General features: G+C 54.5%; 17 non-coding genes across 17 annotated transcripts; all 17 read right to left on the bottom strand.

Annotated features, from left to right (window-relative positions):
• Positions 1–317: 317 nt before the first annotated feature.
• LOC138565702 (U5 spliceosomal RNA) lies at positions 318–433 on the bottom strand. The gene has a single exon (XR_011301531.1). It is a non-coding gene; the product is annotated as a U5 spliceosomal RNA (small nuclear RNA).
• Positions 434–1,203: 770 nt separating this feature from the next.
• On the bottom strand, positions 1,204–1,319 carry LOC138565701 (U5 spliceosomal RNA). The gene has a single exon (XR_011301530.1). It is a non-coding gene; the product is annotated as a U5 spliceosomal RNA (small nuclear RNA).
• Positions 1,320–2,109: 790 nt separating this feature from the next.
• On the bottom strand, positions 2,110–2,225 carry LOC138565700 (U5 spliceosomal RNA). The gene has a single exon (XR_011301529.1). It is a non-coding gene; the product is annotated as a U5 spliceosomal RNA (small nuclear RNA).
• A 776-nt stretch (positions 2,226–3,001) lies between these two features.
• Positions 3,002–3,117, bottom strand: LOC138565699 (U5 spliceosomal RNA). The gene has a single exon (XR_011301528.1). It is a non-coding gene; the product is annotated as a U5 spliceosomal RNA (small nuclear RNA).
• A 776-nt stretch (positions 3,118–3,893) lies between these two features.
• LOC138565698 (U5 spliceosomal RNA) lies at positions 3,894–4,009 on the bottom strand. Its single transcript, XR_011301527.1, has one exon. It is a non-coding gene; the product is annotated as a U5 spliceosomal RNA (small nuclear RNA).
• A 770-nt stretch (positions 4,010–4,779) lies between these two features.
• On the bottom strand, positions 4,780–4,895 carry LOC138565697 (U5 spliceosomal RNA). Its single transcript, XR_011301526.1, has one exon. It is a non-coding gene; the product is annotated as a U5 spliceosomal RNA (small nuclear RNA).
• Positions 4,896–5,665: 770 nt separating this feature from the next.
• Positions 5,666–5,781, bottom strand: LOC138565694 (U5 spliceosomal RNA). The gene has a single exon (XR_011301524.1). It is a non-coding gene; the product is annotated as a U5 spliceosomal RNA (small nuclear RNA).
• A 776-nt stretch (positions 5,782–6,557) lies between these two features.
• On the bottom strand, positions 6,558–6,673 carry LOC138565693 (U5 spliceosomal RNA). The gene has a single exon (XR_011301523.1). It is a non-coding gene; the product is annotated as a U5 spliceosomal RNA (small nuclear RNA).
• A 776-nt stretch (positions 6,674–7,449) lies between these two features.
• LOC138565692 (U5 spliceosomal RNA) lies at positions 7,450–7,565 on the bottom strand. The gene has a single exon (XR_011301522.1). It is a non-coding gene; the product is annotated as a U5 spliceosomal RNA (small nuclear RNA).
• A 770-nt stretch (positions 7,566–8,335) lies between these two features.
• LOC138565691 (U5 spliceosomal RNA) lies at positions 8,336–8,451 on the bottom strand. The gene has a single exon (XR_011301521.1). It is a non-coding gene; the product is annotated as a U5 spliceosomal RNA (small nuclear RNA).
• A 770-nt stretch (positions 8,452–9,221) lies between these two features.
• Positions 9,222–9,337, bottom strand: LOC138565690 (U5 spliceosomal RNA). Its single transcript, XR_011301520.1, has one exon. It is a non-coding gene; the product is annotated as a U5 spliceosomal RNA (small nuclear RNA).
• Positions 9,338–10,127: 790 nt separating this feature from the next.
• LOC138565689 (U5 spliceosomal RNA) lies at positions 10,128–10,243 on the bottom strand. The gene has a single exon (XR_011301519.1). It is a non-coding gene; the product is annotated as a U5 spliceosomal RNA (small nuclear RNA).
• A 776-nt stretch (positions 10,244–11,019) lies between these two features.
• On the bottom strand, positions 11,020–11,135 carry LOC138565688 (U5 spliceosomal RNA). Its single transcript, XR_011301518.1, has one exon. It is a non-coding gene; the product is annotated as a U5 spliceosomal RNA (small nuclear RNA).
• A 776-nt stretch (positions 11,136–11,911) lies between these two features.
• LOC138565687 (U5 spliceosomal RNA) lies at positions 11,912–12,027 on the bottom strand. Its single transcript, XR_011301517.1, has one exon. It is a non-coding gene; the product is annotated as a U5 spliceosomal RNA (small nuclear RNA).
• A 776-nt stretch (positions 12,028–12,803) lies between these two features.
• Positions 12,804–12,919, bottom strand: LOC138565686 (U5 spliceosomal RNA). The gene has a single exon (XR_011301516.1). It is a non-coding gene; the product is annotated as a U5 spliceosomal RNA (small nuclear RNA).
• Positions 12,920–13,695: 776 nt separating this feature from the next.
• On the bottom strand, positions 13,696–13,811 carry LOC138565685 (U5 spliceosomal RNA). Its single transcript, XR_011301515.1, has one exon. It is a non-coding gene; the product is annotated as a U5 spliceosomal RNA (small nuclear RNA).
• A 770-nt stretch (positions 13,812–14,581) lies between these two features.
• On the bottom strand, positions 14,582–14,697 carry LOC138565683 (U5 spliceosomal RNA). The gene has a single exon (XR_011301513.1). It is a non-coding gene; the product is annotated as a U5 spliceosomal RNA (small nuclear RNA).
• Between the last annotated feature and the right edge of the window lie 292 nt (positions 14,698–14,989).

The following is a 14,989-nucleotide window of genomic DNA, read 5'->3' as shown; positions in this document are numbered from 1 at the left end:
GGCTGCCAGCGGGCAAAGAACGGCGTTTGTCAGGCGTTCGTCAGCCGATCGGGGCCCGGGCCCAAACCCCTGCCCACTGGGGCCATATCCTCCTGGATGCTAGCTTGCAGCCAGCCTCTGCTGGCTCACCAGCAGGTGGCGACAGCAGCAAGCATTAGCTAAAGGCTCCCCCCTCTGGCTACCACTGCAAGGCATCAGCCTGGCTGTGCTGCGAGGACCCCTGCAAAGGCTGACTGACAGCTGGGGGGTGCAAGCCAACAGCTGAAAAGCAGGCTTTGCGCTTTCATTTGCTCTGTTTCTTTTTAACCAGCATAGGTAACCCTGCACTTGGCAGGGCTTCAAAAAATTGAGTGAAACTCTTTAATGTTCCTCTCCACGGAAATCTTTAGTAAAAGGCGAAAGATTTATTCGGTTTGAAGAGAAACCAGAGTATGCGCTCTAGTGGCCCCGACTGCGGCCGCAAAAAATGCAACACCTCACTAGCTCAGGGTGACTTAGTGAAGCAGTGCACACGATGACGCTTTTTGAGATGAAGCGAATGGAGAATGCTATCGGGCTCCGAACCCGTGGCAGAATGACTTTATTTGCAAGCAATCCCATCCAAAGTCATGAAACCTGGCAGGGGATTGTGGGTATGCAAATTTCTCCAGACCGCAGGCCATGTGACATTGGCCAAAAGGCAGGCAGAGTCTGCCTTTGCCTGAGGACTCCCCTCGTTTACATAAGGTCTAGGGCTTCTGGGAGGCAGGCGTGAGATTTTCTTTTGGGCCCCAGAGATGGGGCTCCTCCCCCAGGATGTTGAAGAAGCAGCCCGCTCTCTCCTTTCTCAGGACACAGGGGTCATTTTCCGCCCTCACCCTGTCTTGCACGGGTGCTGGGCCTCCTGGGCTGCCAGCGGGCAAAGGACGGCGTTTGTCAGGCGTTCGTCAGCCGATCGGGGCCCGGGCCCAAACCCCTGCCCACTGGGGCCATATCCTCCTGGATGCTAGCTTGGAGCCAGCCTCTGCTGGCTCACCAGCAGGTGGCGACAGCGGCAAGCATTAGCTAAAGGCTCCCCCCTCTGGCTACCACTGCAAGGCATCAGCCTGGCTGTGCTGCGAGGACCCCTGCAAAGGCTGACTGACAGCTGGGGGGTGCAAGCCAACAGCTGAAAAGCAGGCTTTGCGCTTTCATTTGCTCTGTTTCTTTTTAACCAGCATAGGTAACCCTGCACTTGGCAGGGCTTCAAAAAATTGAGTGAAACTCTTTAATGTTCCTCTCCACGGAAATCTTTAGTAAAAGGCGAAAGATTTATTCGGTTTGAAGAGAAACCAGAGTATGCGCTCTAGTGGCCCCGACTGCGGCCGCAAAAAATGCAACACCTCACTAGCTCAGGGTGACTTAGTGAAGCAGTGCACACGATGACGCTTTTTGAGATGAAGCGAATGGAGAATGCTATCGGGCTCCGAACCCGTGGCAGAATGACTTTATTTGCAAGCAATCCCATCCAAAGTCATGAAACCTGGCAGGGGATTGTGGGTATGCAAATTTCTCCAGACCGCAGGCCATGTGACATTGGCCAAAAGGCAGGCAGAGTCTGCCTTTGCCTGAGGACTCCCCTCGTTTACATAAGGTCTAGGGCTTCTGGGAGGCAGGCGTGAGATTTTCTTTTGGGCCCCAGAGATGGGGCTCCTCCCCCAGGATGTTGAAAAAGCAGCCCGCTCTCTCCTTTCTCAGGACACAGGGGTCATTTTCCGCCCTCACCCTGTCTTGCACGGGTGCTGGGCCTCCTGGGCTGCCAGGTTCTTTTGCCCGCCGGGCAAAGGACGGCGTTTGTCAGGCGTTCGTCAACCGATCGGGGCCCGGGCCCAAACCCCTGCCCACTGGGGCCATATCCTCCTGGATGCTAGCTTGCAGCCAGCCTCTGCTGGCTCACCAGCAGGTGGCGACAGCAGCAAGCATTAGCTAAAGGCTCCCCCCTCTGGCTACCACTGCAAGGCATCAGCCTGGCTGTGCTGCGAGGACCCCTGCAAAGGCTGACTGACAGCTGGGGGGTGCAAGCCAACAGCTGAAAAGCAGGCTTTGCGCTTTTATTTGCTCTGTTTCTTTTTTTTTTTAACCAGCATAGGTAACCCTGCACTTGGCAGGGCTTCAAAAAATTGAGTGAAACTCTTTAATGTTCCTCTCCACGGAAATCTTTAGTAAAAGGCGAAAGATTTATTCGGTTTGAAGAGAAACCAGAGTATGCGCTCTAGTGGCCCCGACTGCGGCCGCAAAAAATGCAACACCTCACTAGCTCAGGGTGACTTAGTGAAGCAGTGCACACGATGACGCTTTTTGAGATGAAGCGAATGGAGAATGCTATCGGGCTCCGAACCCGTGGCAGAATGACTTTATTTGCAAGCAATCCCATCCAAAGTCATGAAACCTGGCAGGGGATTGTGGGTATGCAAATTTCTCCAGACCGCAGGCCATGTGACATTGGCCAAAAGGCAGGCAGAGTCTGCCTTTGCCTGAGGACTCCCCTCGTTTACATAAGGTCTAGGGCTTCTGGGAGGCAGGCGTGAGATTTTCTTTTGGGCCCCAGAGATGGGGCTCCTCCCCCAGGATGTTGAAGAAGCAGCCCGCTCTCTCCTTTCTCAGGACACAGGGATCATTTTCCGCCCTCACCCTGTCTTGCACGGGTGCTGGGCCTCCTGGGCTGCCAGCGGGCAAAGAACGGCGTTTGTCAGGCGTTCGTCAGCCGATCGGGGCCCGGGCCCAAACCCCTGCCCACTGGGGCCATATCCTCCTGGATGCTAGCTTGGAGCCAGCCTCTGCTGGCTCACCAGCAGGTGGCGACAGCAGCAAGCATTAGCTAAAGGCTCCCCCCTCTGGCTACCACTGCAAAGCATCAGCCTGGCTGTGCTGCGAGGACCCCTGCAAAGGCTGACTGACAGCTGGGGGGTGCAAGCCAACAGCTGAAAAGCAGGCTTTGCGCTTTCATTTGCTCTGTTTCTTTTTTTTTTTAACCAGCATAGGTAACCCTGCACTTGGCAGGGCTTCAAAAAATTGAGTGAAACTCTTTAATGTTCCTCTCCACGGAAATCTTTAGTAAAAGGCGAAAGATTTATTCGGTTTGAAGAGAAACCAGAGTATGCGCTCTAGTGGCCCCGACTGCGGCCGCAAAAAATGCAACACCTCACTAGCTCAGGGTGACTTAGTGAAGCAGTGCACACGATGACGCTTTTTGAGATGAAGCGAATGGAGAATGCTATCGGGCTCCGAACCCGTGGCAGAATGACTTTATTTGCAAGCAATCCCATCCAAAGTCATGAAACCTGGCAGGGGATTGTGGGTATGCAAATTTCTCCAGACCGCAGGCCATGTGACATTGGCCAAAAGGCAGGCAGAGTCTGCCTTTGCCTGAGGACTCCCCTCGTTTACATAAGGTCTAGGGCTTCTGGGAGGCAGGCGTGAGATTTTCTTTTGGGCCCCAGAGATGGGGCTCCTCCCCCAGGATGTTGAAAAAGCAGCCCGCTCTCTCCTTTCTCAGGACACAGGGGTCATTTTCCGCCCTCACCCTGTCTTGCACGGGTGCTGGGCCTCCTGGGCTGCCAGCGGGCAAAGAACGGCGTTTGTCAGGCGTTCGTCAGCCGATCGGGGCCCGGGCCCAAACCCCTGCCCACTGGGGCCATATCCTCCTGGATGCTAGCTTGGAGCCAGCCTCTGCTGGCTCACCAGCAGGTGGCGACAGCAGCAAGCATTAGCTAAAGGCTCCCCCCTCTGGCTACCACTGCAAGGCATCAGCCTGGCTGTGCTGCGAGGACCCCTGCAAAGGCTGACTGACAGCTGGGGGGTGCAAGCCAACAGCTGAAAAGCAGGCTTTGCGCTTTCATTTGCTCTGTTTCTTTTTTTTTTTAACCAGCATAGGTAACCCTGCACTTGGCAGGGCTTCAAAAAATTGAGTGAAACTCTTTAATGTTCCTCTCCACGGAAATCTTTAGTAAAAGGCGAAAGATTTATTCGGTTTGAAGAGAAACCAGAGTATGCGCTCTGGTGGCCCCGACTGCGGCCGCAAAAAATGCAACACCTCACTAGCTCAGGGTGACTTAGTGAAGCAGTGCACACGATGACGCTTTTTGAGATGAAGCGAATGGAGAATGCTATCGGGCTCCGAACCCGTGGCAGAATGACTTTATTTGCAAGCAATCCCATCCAAAGTCATGAAACCTGGCAGGGGATTGTGGGTATGCAAATTTCTCCAGACCGCAGGCCATGTGACATTGGCCAAAAGGCAGGCAGAGTCTGCCTTTGCCTGAGGACTCCCCTCGTTTACATAAGGTCTAGGGCTTCTGGGAGGCAGGCGTGAGATTTTCTTTTGGGCCCCAGAGATGGGGCTCCTCCCCCAGGATGTTGAAGAAGCAGCCCGCTCTCTCCTTTCTCAGGACACAGGGGTCATTTTCCGCCCTCACCCTGTCTTGCACGGGTGCTGGGCCTCCTGGGCTGCCAGCGGGCAAAGAACGGCGTTTGTCAGGCGTTCGTCAGCCGATCGGGGCCCGGGCCCAAACCCCTGCCCACTGGGGCCATATCCTCCTGGATGCTAGCTTGCAGCCAGCCTCTGCTGGCTCACCAGCAGGTGGCGACAGCAGCAAGCATTAGCTAAAGGCTCCCCCCTCTGGCTACCACTGCAAGGCATCAGCCTGGCTGTGCTGCGAGGACCCCTGCAAAGGCTGACTGACAGCTGGGGGGTGCAAGCCAACAGCTGAAAAGCAGGCTTTGCGCTTTCATTTGCTCTGTTTCTTTTTAACCAGCATAGGTAACCCTGCACTTGGCAGGGCTTCAAAAAATTGAGTGAAACTCTTTAATGTTCCTCTCCACGGAAATCTTTAGTAAAAGGCGAAAGATTTATTCGGTTTGAAGAGAAACCAGAGTATGCGCTCTAGTGGCCCCGACTGCGGCCGCAAAAAATGCAACACCTCACTAGCTCAGGGTGACTTAGTGAAGCAGTGCACACGATGACGCTTTTTGAGATGAAGCGAATGGAGAATGCTATCGGGCTCCGAACCCGTGGCAGAATGACTTTATTTGCAAGCAATCCCATCCAAAGTCATGAAACCTGGCAGGGGATTGTGGGTATGCAAATTTCTCCAGACCGCAGGCCATGTGACATTGGCCAAAAGGCAGGCAGAGTCTGCCTTTGCCTGAGGACTCCCCTCGTTTACATAAGGTCTAGGGCTTCTGGGAGGCAGGCGTGAGATTTTCTTTTGGGCCCCAGACATGGGGCTCCTCCCCCAGGATGTTGAAGAAGCAGCCCGCTCTCTCCTTTCTCAGGACACAGGGGTCATTTTCCGCCCTCACCCTGTCTTGCACGGGTGCTGGGCCTCCTGGGCTGCCAGCGGGCAAAGGACGGCGTTTGTCAGGCGTTCGTCAGCCGATCGGGGCCCGGGCCCAAACCCCTGCCCACTGGGGCCATATCCTCCTGGATGCTAGCTTGGAGCCAGCCTCTGCTGGCTCACCAGCAGGTGGCGACAGCGGCAAGCATTAGCTAAAGGCTCCCCCCTCTGGCTACCACTGCAAGGCATCAGCCTGGCTGTGCTGCGAGGACCCCTGCAAAGGCTGACTGACAGCTGGGGGGTGCAAGCCAACAGCTGAAAAGCAGGCTTTGCGCTTTCATTTGCTCTGTTTCTTTTTAACCAGCATAGGTAACCCTGCACTTGGCAGGGCTTCAAAAAATTGAGTGAAACTCTTTAATGTTCCTCTCCACGGAAATCTTTAGTAAAAGGCGAAAGATTTATTCGGTTTGAAGAGAAACCAGAGTATGCGCTCTAGTGGCCCCGACTGCGGCCGCAAAAAATGCAACACCTCACTAGCTCAGGGTGACTTAGTGAAGCAGTGCACACGATGACGCTTTTTGAGATGAAGCGAATGGAGAATGCTATCGGGCTCCGAACCCGTGGCAGAATGACTTTATTTGCAAGCAATCCCATCCAAAGTCATGAAACCTGGCAGGGGATTGTGGGTATGCAAATTTCTCCAGACCGCAGGCCATGTGACATTGGCCAAAAGGCAGGCAGAGTCTGCCTTTGCCTGAGGACTCCCCTCGTTTACATAAGGTCTAGGGCTTCTGGGAGGCAGGCGTGAGATTTTCTTTTGGGCCCCAGAGATGGGGCTCCTCCCCCAGGATGTTGAAGAAGCAGCCCGCTCTCTCCTTTCTCAGGACACAGGGATCATTTTCCGCCCTCACCCTGTCTTGCACGGGTGCTGGGCCTCCTGGGCTGCCAGCGGGCAAAGAACGGCGTTTGTCAGGCGTTCGTCAGCCGATCGGGGCCCGGGCCCAAACCCCTGCCCACTGGGGCCATATCCTCCTGGATGCTAGCTTGGAGCCAGCCTCTGCTGGCTCACCAGCAGGTGGCGACAGCAGCAAGCATTAGCTAAAGGCTCCCCCCTCTGGCTACCACTGCAAAGCATCAGCCTGGCTGTGCTGCGAGGACCCCTGCAAAGGCTGACTGACAGCTGGGGGGTGCAAGCCAACAGCTGAAAAGCAGGCTTTGCGCTTTCATTTGCTCTGTTTCTTTTTTTTTTTAACCAGCATAGGTAACCCTGCACTTGGCAGGGCTTCAAAAAATTGAGTGAAACTCTTTAATGTTCCTCTCCACGGAAATCTTTAGTAAAAGGCGAAAGATTTATTCGGTTTGAAGAGAAACCAGAGTATGCGCTCTAGTGGCCCCGACTGCGGCCGCAAAAAATGCAACACCTCACTAGCTCAGGGTGACTTAGTGAAGCAGTGCACACGATGACGCTTTTTGAGATGAAGCGAATGGAGAATGCTATCGGGCTCCGAACCCGTGGCAGAATGACTTTATTTGCAAGCAATCCCATCCAAAGTCATGAAACCTGGCAGGGGATTGTGGGTATGCAAATTTCTCCAGACCGCAGGCCATGTGACATTGGCCAAAAGGCAGGCAGAGTCTGCCTTTGCCTGAGGACTCCCCTCGTTTACATAAGGTCTAGGGCTTCTGGGAGGCAGGCGTGAGATTTTCTTTTGGGCCCCAGAGATGGGGCTCCTCCCCCAGGATGTTGAAAAAGCAGCCCGCTCTCTCCTTTCTCAGGACACAGGGGTCATTTTCCGCCCTCACCCTGTCTTGCACGGGTGCTGGGCCTCCTGGGCTGCCAGCGGGCAAAGAACGGCGTTTGTCAGGCGTTCGTCAGCCGATCGGGGCCCGGGCCCAAACCCCTGCCCACTGGGGCCATATCCTCCTGGATGCTAGCTTGGAGCCAGCCTCTGCTGGCTCACCAGCAGGTGGCGACAGCAGCAAGCATTAGCTAAAGGCTCCCCCCTCTGGCTACCACTGCAAGGCATCAGCCTGGCTGTGCTGCGAGGACCCCTGCAAAGGCTGACTGACAGCTGGGGGGTGCAAGCCAACAGCTGAAAAGCAGGCTTTGCGCTTTCATTTGCTCTGTTTCTTTTTTTTTTTAACCAGCATAGGTAACCCTGCACTTGGCAGGGCTTCAAAAAATTGAGTGAAACTCTTTAATGTTCCTCTCCACGGAAATCTTTAGTAAAAGGCGAAAGATTTATTCGGTTTGAAGAGAAACCAGAGTATGCGCTCTGGTGGCCCCGACTGCGGCCGCAAAAAATGCAACACCTCACTAGCTCAGGGTGACTTAGTGAAGCAGTGCACACGATGACGCTTTTTGAGATGAAGCGAATGGAGAATGCTATCGGGCTCCGAACCCGTGGCAGAATGACTTTATTTGCAAGCAATCCCATCCAAAGTCATGAAACCTGGCAGGGGATTGTGGGTATGCAAATTTCTCCAGACCGCAGGCCATGTGACATTGGCCAAAAGGCAGGCAGAGTCTGCCTTTGCCTGAGGACTCCCCTCGTTTACATAAGGTCTAGGGCTTCTGGGAGGCAGGCGTGAGATTTTCTTTTGGGCCCCAGAGATGGGGCTCCTCCCCCAGGATGTTGAAGAAGCAGCCCGCTCTCTCCTTTCTCAGGACACAGGGGTCATTTTCCGCCCTCACCCTGTCTTGCACGGGTGCTGGGCCTCCTGGGCTGCCAGCGGGCAAAGAACGGCGTTTGTCAGGCGTTCGTCAGCCGATCGGGGCCCGGGCCCAAACCCCTGCCCACTGGGGCCATATCCTCCTGGATGCTAGCTTGCAGCCAGCCTCTGCTGGCTCACCAGCAGGTGGCGACAGCAGCAAGCATTAGCTAAAGGCTCCCCCCTCTGGCTACCACTGCAAGGCATCAGCCTGGCTGTGCTGCGAGGACCCCTGCAAAGGCTGACTGACAGCTGGGGGGTGCAAGCCAACAGCTGAAAAGCAGGCTTTGCGCTTTCATTTGCTCTGTTTCTTTTTAACCAGCATAGGTAACCCTGCACTTGGCAGGGCTTCAAAAAATTGAGTGAAACTCTTTAATGTTCCTCTCCACGGAAATCTTTAGTAAAAGGCGAAAGATTTATTCGGTTTGAAGAGAAACCAGAGTATGCGCTCTAGTGGCCCCGACTGCGGCCGCAAAAAATGCAACACCTCACTAGCTCAGGGTGACTTAGTGAAGCAGTGCACACGATGACGCTTTTTGAGATGAAGCGAATGGAGAATGCTATCGGGCTCCGAACCCGTGGCAGAATGACTTTATTTGCAAGCAATCCCATCCAAAGTCATGAAACCTGGCAGGGGATTGTGGGTATGCAAATTTCTCCAGACCGCAGGCCATGTGACATTGGCCAAAAGGCAGGCAGAGTCTGCCTTTGCCTGAGGACTCCCCTCGTTTACATAAGGTCTAGGGCTTCTGGGAGGCAGGCGTGAGATTTTCTTTTGGGCCCCAGAGATGGGGCTCCTCCCCCAGGATGTTGAAGAAGCAGCCCGCTCTCTCCTTTCTCAGGACACAGGGGTCATTTTCCGCCCTCACCCTGTCTTGCACGGGTGCTGGGCCTCCTGGGCTGCCAGCGGGCAAAGGACGGCGTTTGTCAGGCGTTCGTCAGCCGATCGGGGCCCGGGCCCAAACCCCTGCCCACTGGGGCCATATCCTCCTGGATGCTAGCTTGGAGCCAGCCTCTGCTGGCTCACCAGCAGGTGGCGACAGCGGCAAGCATTAGCTAAAGGCTCCCCCCTCTGGCTACCACTGCAAGGCATCAGCCTGGCTGTGCTGCGAGGACCCCTGCAAAGGCTGACTGACAGCTGGGGGGTGCAAGCCAACAGCTGAAAAGCAGGCTTTGCGCTTTCATTTGCTCTGTTTCTTTTTAACCAGCATAGGTAACCCTGCACTTGGCAGGGCTTCAAAAAATTGAGTGAAACTCTTTAATGTTCCTCTCCACGGAAATCTTTAGTAAAAGGCGAAAGATTTATTCGGTTTGAAGAGAAACCAGAGTATGCGCTCTAGTGGCCCCGACTGCGGCCGCAAAAAATGCAACACCTCACTAGCTCAGGGTGACTTAGTGAAGCAGTGCACACGATGACGCTTTTTGAGATGAAGCGAATGGAGAATGCTATCGGGCTCCGAACCCGTGGCAGAATGACTTTATTTGCAAGCAATCCCATCCAAAGTCATGAAACCTGGCAGGGGATTGTGGGTATGCAAATTTCTCCAGACCGCAGGCCATGTGACATTGGCCAAAAGGCAGGCAGAGTCTGCCTTTGCCTGAGGACTCCCCTCGTTTACATAAGGTCTAGGGCTTCTGGGAGGCAGGCGTGAGATTTTCTTTTGGGCCCCAGAGATGGGGCTCCTCCCCCAGGATGTTGAAAAAGCAGCCCGCTCTCTCCTTTCTCAGGACACAGGGGTCATTTTCCGCCCTCACCCTGTCTTGCACGGGTGCTGGGCCTCCTGGGCTGCCAGGTTCTTTTGCCCGCCGGGCAAAGGACGGCGTTTGTCAGGCGTTCGTCAACCGATCGGGGCCCGGGCCCAAACCCCTGCCCACTGGGGCCATATCCTCCTGGATGCTAGCTTGCAGCCAGCCTCTGCTGGCTCACCAGCAGGTGGCGACAGCAGCAAGCATTAGCTAAAGGCTCCCCCCTCTGGCTACCACTGCAAGGCATCAGCCTGGCTGTGCTGCGAGGACCCCTGCAAAGGCTGACTGACAGCTGGGGGGTGCAAGCCAACAGCTGAAAAGCAGGCTTTGCGCTTTCATTTGCTCTGTTTCTTTTTTTTTTTAACCAGCATAGGTAACCCTGCACTTGGCAGGGCTTCAAAAAATTGAGTGAAACTCTTTAATGTTCCTCTCCACGGAAATCTTTAGTAAAAGGCGAAAGATTTATTCGGTTTGAAGAGAAACCAGAGTATGCGCTCTAGTGGCCCCGACTGCGGCCGCAAAAAATGCAACACCTCACTAGCTCAGGGTGACTTAGTGAAGCAGTGCACACGATGACGCTTTTTGAGATGAAGCGAATGGAGAATGCTATCGGGCTCCGAACCCGTGGCAGAATGACTTTATTTGCAAGCAATCCCATCCAAAGTCATGAAACCTGGCAGGGGATTGTGGGTATGCAAATTTCTCCAGACCGCAGGCCATGTGACATTGGCCAAAAGGTAGGCAGAGTCTGCCTTTGCCTGAGGACTCCCCTCGTTTACATAAGGTCTAGGGCTTCTGGGAGGCAGGCGTGAGATTTTCTTTTGGGCCCCAGAGATGGGGCTCCTCCCCCAGGATGTTGAAGAAGCAGCCCGCTCTCTCCTTTCTCAGGACACAGGGATCATTTTCCGCCCTCACCCTGTCTTGCACGGGTGCTGGGCCTCCTGGGCTGCCAGCGGGCAAAGAACGGCGTTTGTCAGGTGTTCGTCAGCCGATCGGGGCCCGGGCCCAAACCCCTGCCCACTGGGGCCATATCCTCCTGGATGCTAGCTTGGAGCCAGCCTCTGCTGGCTCACCAGCAGGTGGCGACAGCAGCAAGCATTAGCTAAAGGCTCCCCCCTCTGGCTACCACTGCAAGGCATCAGCCTGGCTGTGCTGCGAGGACCCCTGCAAAGGCTGACTGACAGCTGGGGGGTGCAAGCCAACAGCTGAAAAGCAGGCTTTGCGCTTTCATTTGCTCTGTTTCTTTTTTTTTTTAACCAGCATAGGTAACCCTGCACTTGGCAGGGCTTCAAAAAATTGAGTGAAACTCTTTAATGTTCCTCTCCACGGAAATCTTTAGTAAAAGGCGAAAGATTTATTCGGTTTGAAGAGAAACCAGAGTATGCACTCTAGTGGCCCCGACTGCGGCCGCAAAAAATGCAACACCTCACTAGCTCAGGGTGACTTAGTGAAGCAGTGCACACGATGACGCTTTTTGAGATGAAGCGAATGGAGAATGCTATCGGGCTCCGAACCCGTGGCAGAATGACTTTATTTGCAAGCAATCCCATCCAAAGTCATGAAACCTGGCAGGGGATTGTGGGTATGCAAATTTCTCCAGACCGCAGGCCATGTGACATTGGCCAAAAGGCAGGCAGAGTCTGCCTTTGCCTGAGGACTCCCCTCGTTTACATAAGGTCTAGGGCTTCTGGGAGGCAGGCGTGAGATTTTCTTTTGGGCCCCAGAGATGGGGCTCCTCCCCCAGGATGTTGAAGAAGCAGCCCGCTCTCTCCTTTCTCAGGACACAGGGGTCATTTTCCGCCCTCACCCTGTCTTGCACGGGTGCTGGGCCTCCTGGGCTGCCAGCGGGCAAAGAACGGCGTTTGTCAGGCGTTCGTCAGCCGATCGGGGCCCGGGCCCAAACCCCTGCCCACTGGGGCCATATCCTCCTGGATGCTAGCTTGGAGCCAGCCTCTGCTGGCTCACCAGCAGGTGGCGACAGCAGCAAGCATTAGCTAAAGGCTCCCCCCTCTGGCTACCACTGCAAGGCATCAGCCTGGCTGTGCTGCGAGGACCCCTGCAAAGGCTGACTGACAGCTGGGGGGTGCAAGCCAACAGCTGAAAAGCAGGCTTTGCGCTTTCATTTGCTCTGTTTCTTTTTTTTTTTAACCAGCATAGGTAACCCTGCACTTGGCAGGGCTTCAAAAAATTGAGTGAAACTCTTTAATGTTCCTCTCCACGGAAATCTTTAGTAAAAGGCGAAAGATTTATTCGGTTTGAAGAGAAACCAGAGTATGCGCTCTGGTGGCCCCGACTGCGGCCGCAAAAAATGCAACACCTCACTAGCTCAGGGTGACTTAGTGAAGCAGTGCACACGATGACGCTTTTTGAGATGAAGCGAATGGAGAATGCTATCGGGCTCCGAACCCGTGGCAGAATGACTTTATTTGCAAGCAATCCCATCCAAAGTCATGAAACCTGGCAGGGGATTGTGGGTATGCAAATTTCTCCAGACCGCAGGCCATGTGACATTGGCCAAAAGGCAGGCAGAGTCTGCCTTTGCCTGAGGACTCCCCTCGTTTACATAAGGTCTAGGGCTTCTGGGAGGCAGGCGTGAGATTTTCTTTTGGGCCCCAGAGATGGGGCTCCTCCCCCAGGATGTTGAAGAAGCAGCCCGCTCTCTCCTTTCTCAGGACACAGGGATCATTTTCCGCCCTCACCCTGTCTTGCACGGGTGCTGGGCCTCCTGGGCTGCCAGCGGGCAAAGAACGGCGTTTGTCAGGCGTTCGTCAGCCGATCGGGGCCCGGGCCCAAACCCCTGCCCACTGGGGCCATATCCTCCTGGATGCTAGCTTGGAGCCAGCCTCTGCTGGCTCACCAGCAGGTGGCGACAGCAGCAAGCATTAGCTAAAGGCTCCCCCCTCTGGCTACCACTGCAAAGCATCAGCCTGGCTGTGCTGCGAGGACCCCTGCAAAGGCTGACTGACAGCTGGGGGGTGCAAGCCAACAGCTGAAAAGCAGGCTTTGCGCTTTCATTTGCTCTGTTTCTTTTTTTTTTTAACCAGCATAGGTAACCCTGCACTTGGCAGGGCTTCAAAAAATTGAGTGAAACTCTTTAATGTTCCTCTCCACGGAAATCTTTAGTAAAAGGCGAAAGATTTATTCGGTTTGAAGAGAAACCAGAGTATGCGCTCTAGTGGCCCCGACTGCGGCCGCAAAAAATGCAACACCTCACTAGCTCAGGGTGACTTAGTGAAGCAGTGCACACGATGACGCTTTTTGAGATGAAGCGAATGGAGAATGCTATCGGGCTCCGAACCCGTGGCAGAATGACTTTATTTGCAAGCAATCCCATCCAAAGTCATGAAACCTGGCAGGGGATTGTGGGTATGCAAATTTCTCCAGACCGCAGGCCATGTGACATTGGCCAAAAGGCAGGCAGAGTCTGCCTTTGCCTGAGGACTCCCCTCGTTTACATAAGGTCTAGGGCTTCTGGGAGGCAGGCGTGAGATTTTCTTTTGGGCCCCAGAGATGGGGCTCCTCCCCCAGGATGTTGAAAAAGCAGCCCGCTCTCTCCTTTCTCAGGACACAGGGGTCATTTTCCGCCCTCACCCTGTCTTGCACGGGTGCTGGGCCTCCTGGGCTGCCAGCGGGCAAAGAACGGCGTTTGTCAGGCGTTCGTCAGCCGATCGGGGCCCGGGCCCAAACCCCTGCCCACTGGGGCCATATCCTCCTGGATGCTAGCTTGGAGCCAGCCTCTGCTGGCTCACCAGCAGGTGGCGACAGCAGCAAGCATTAGCTAAAGGCTCCCCCCTCTGGCTACCACTGCAAGGCATCAGCCTGGCTGTGCTGCGAGGACCCCTGCAAAGGCTGACTGACAGCTGGGGGGTGCAAGCCAACAGCTGAAAAGCAGGCTTTGCGCTTTCATTTGCTCTGTTTCTTTTTTTTTTTAACCAGCATAGGTAACCCTGCACTTGGCAGGGCTTCAAAAAATTGAGTGAAACTCTTTAATGTTCCTCTCCACGGAAATCTTTAGTAAAAGGCGAAAGATTTATTCGGTTTGAAGAGAAACCAGAGTATGCGCTCTGGTGGCCCCGACTGCGGCCGCAAAAAATGCAACACCTCACTAGCTCAGGGTGACTTAGTGAAGCAGTGCACACGATGACGCTTTTTGAGATGAAGCGAATGGAGAATGCTATCGGGCTCCGAACCCGTGGCAGAATGACTTTATTTGCAAGCAATCCCATCCAAAGTCATGAAACCTGGCAGGGGATTGTGGGTATGCAAATTTCTCCAGACCGCAGGCCATGTGACATTGGCCAAAAGGCAGGCAGAGTCTGCCTTTGCCTGAGGACTCCCCTCGTTTACATAAGGTCTAGGGCTTCTGGGAGGCAGGCGTGAGATTTTCTTTTGGGCCCCAGAGATGGGGCTCCTCCCCCAGGATGTTGAAGAAGCAGCCCGCTCTCTCCTTTCTCAGGACACAGGGGTCATTTTCCGCCCTCACCCTGTCTTGCACGGGTGCTGGGCCTCCTGGGCTGCCAGCGGGCAAAGAACGGCGTTTGTCAGGCGTTCGTCAGCCGATCGGGGCCCGGGCCCAAACCCCTGCCCACTGGGGCCATATCCTCCTGGATGCTAGCTTGCAGCCAGCCTCTGCTGGCTCACCAGCAGGTGGCGACAGCAGCAAGCATTAGCTAAAGGCTCCCCCCTCTGGCTACCACTGCAAGGCATCAGCCTGGCTGTGCTGCGAGGACCCCTGCAAAGGCTGACTGACAGCTGGGGGGTGCAAGCCAACAGCTGAAAAGCAGGCTTTGCGCTTTCATTTGCTCTGTTTCTTTTTAACCAGCATAGGTAACCCTGCACTTGGCAGGGCTTCAAAAAATTGAGTGAAACTCTTTAATGTTCCTCTCCACGGAAATCTTTAGTAAAAGGCGAAAGATTTATTCGGTTTGAAGAGAAACCAGAGTATGCGCTCTAGTGGCCCCGACTGCGGCCGCAAAAAATGCAACACCTCACTAGCTCAGGGTGACTTAGTGAAGCAGTGCACACGATGACGCTTTTTGAGATGAAGCGAATGGAGAATGCTATCGGGCTCCGAACCCGTGGCAGAATGACTTTATTTGCAAGCAATCCCATCCAAAGTCATGAAACCTGGCAGGGGATTGTGGGTATGCAAATTTCTCCAGACCGCAGGCCATGTGACATTGGCCAAAAGGCAGGCAGAGTCTGCCTTTGCCTGAGGACTCCCCTCGTTTACATAA

This window comes from Ambystoma mexicanum, chromosome 1q, assembly GCF_040938575.1.
Source record: "Ambystoma mexicanum isolate Mex_15411 chromosome 1q, UKY_AmexF1_1, whole genome shotgun sequence".
NCBI classification, from domain to species: Eukaryota; Metazoa; Chordata; class Amphibia; order Caudata; family Ambystomatidae; genus Ambystoma; species Ambystoma mexicanum.
This window is presented reverse-complemented; position numbering and strand designations above follow the sequence as displayed.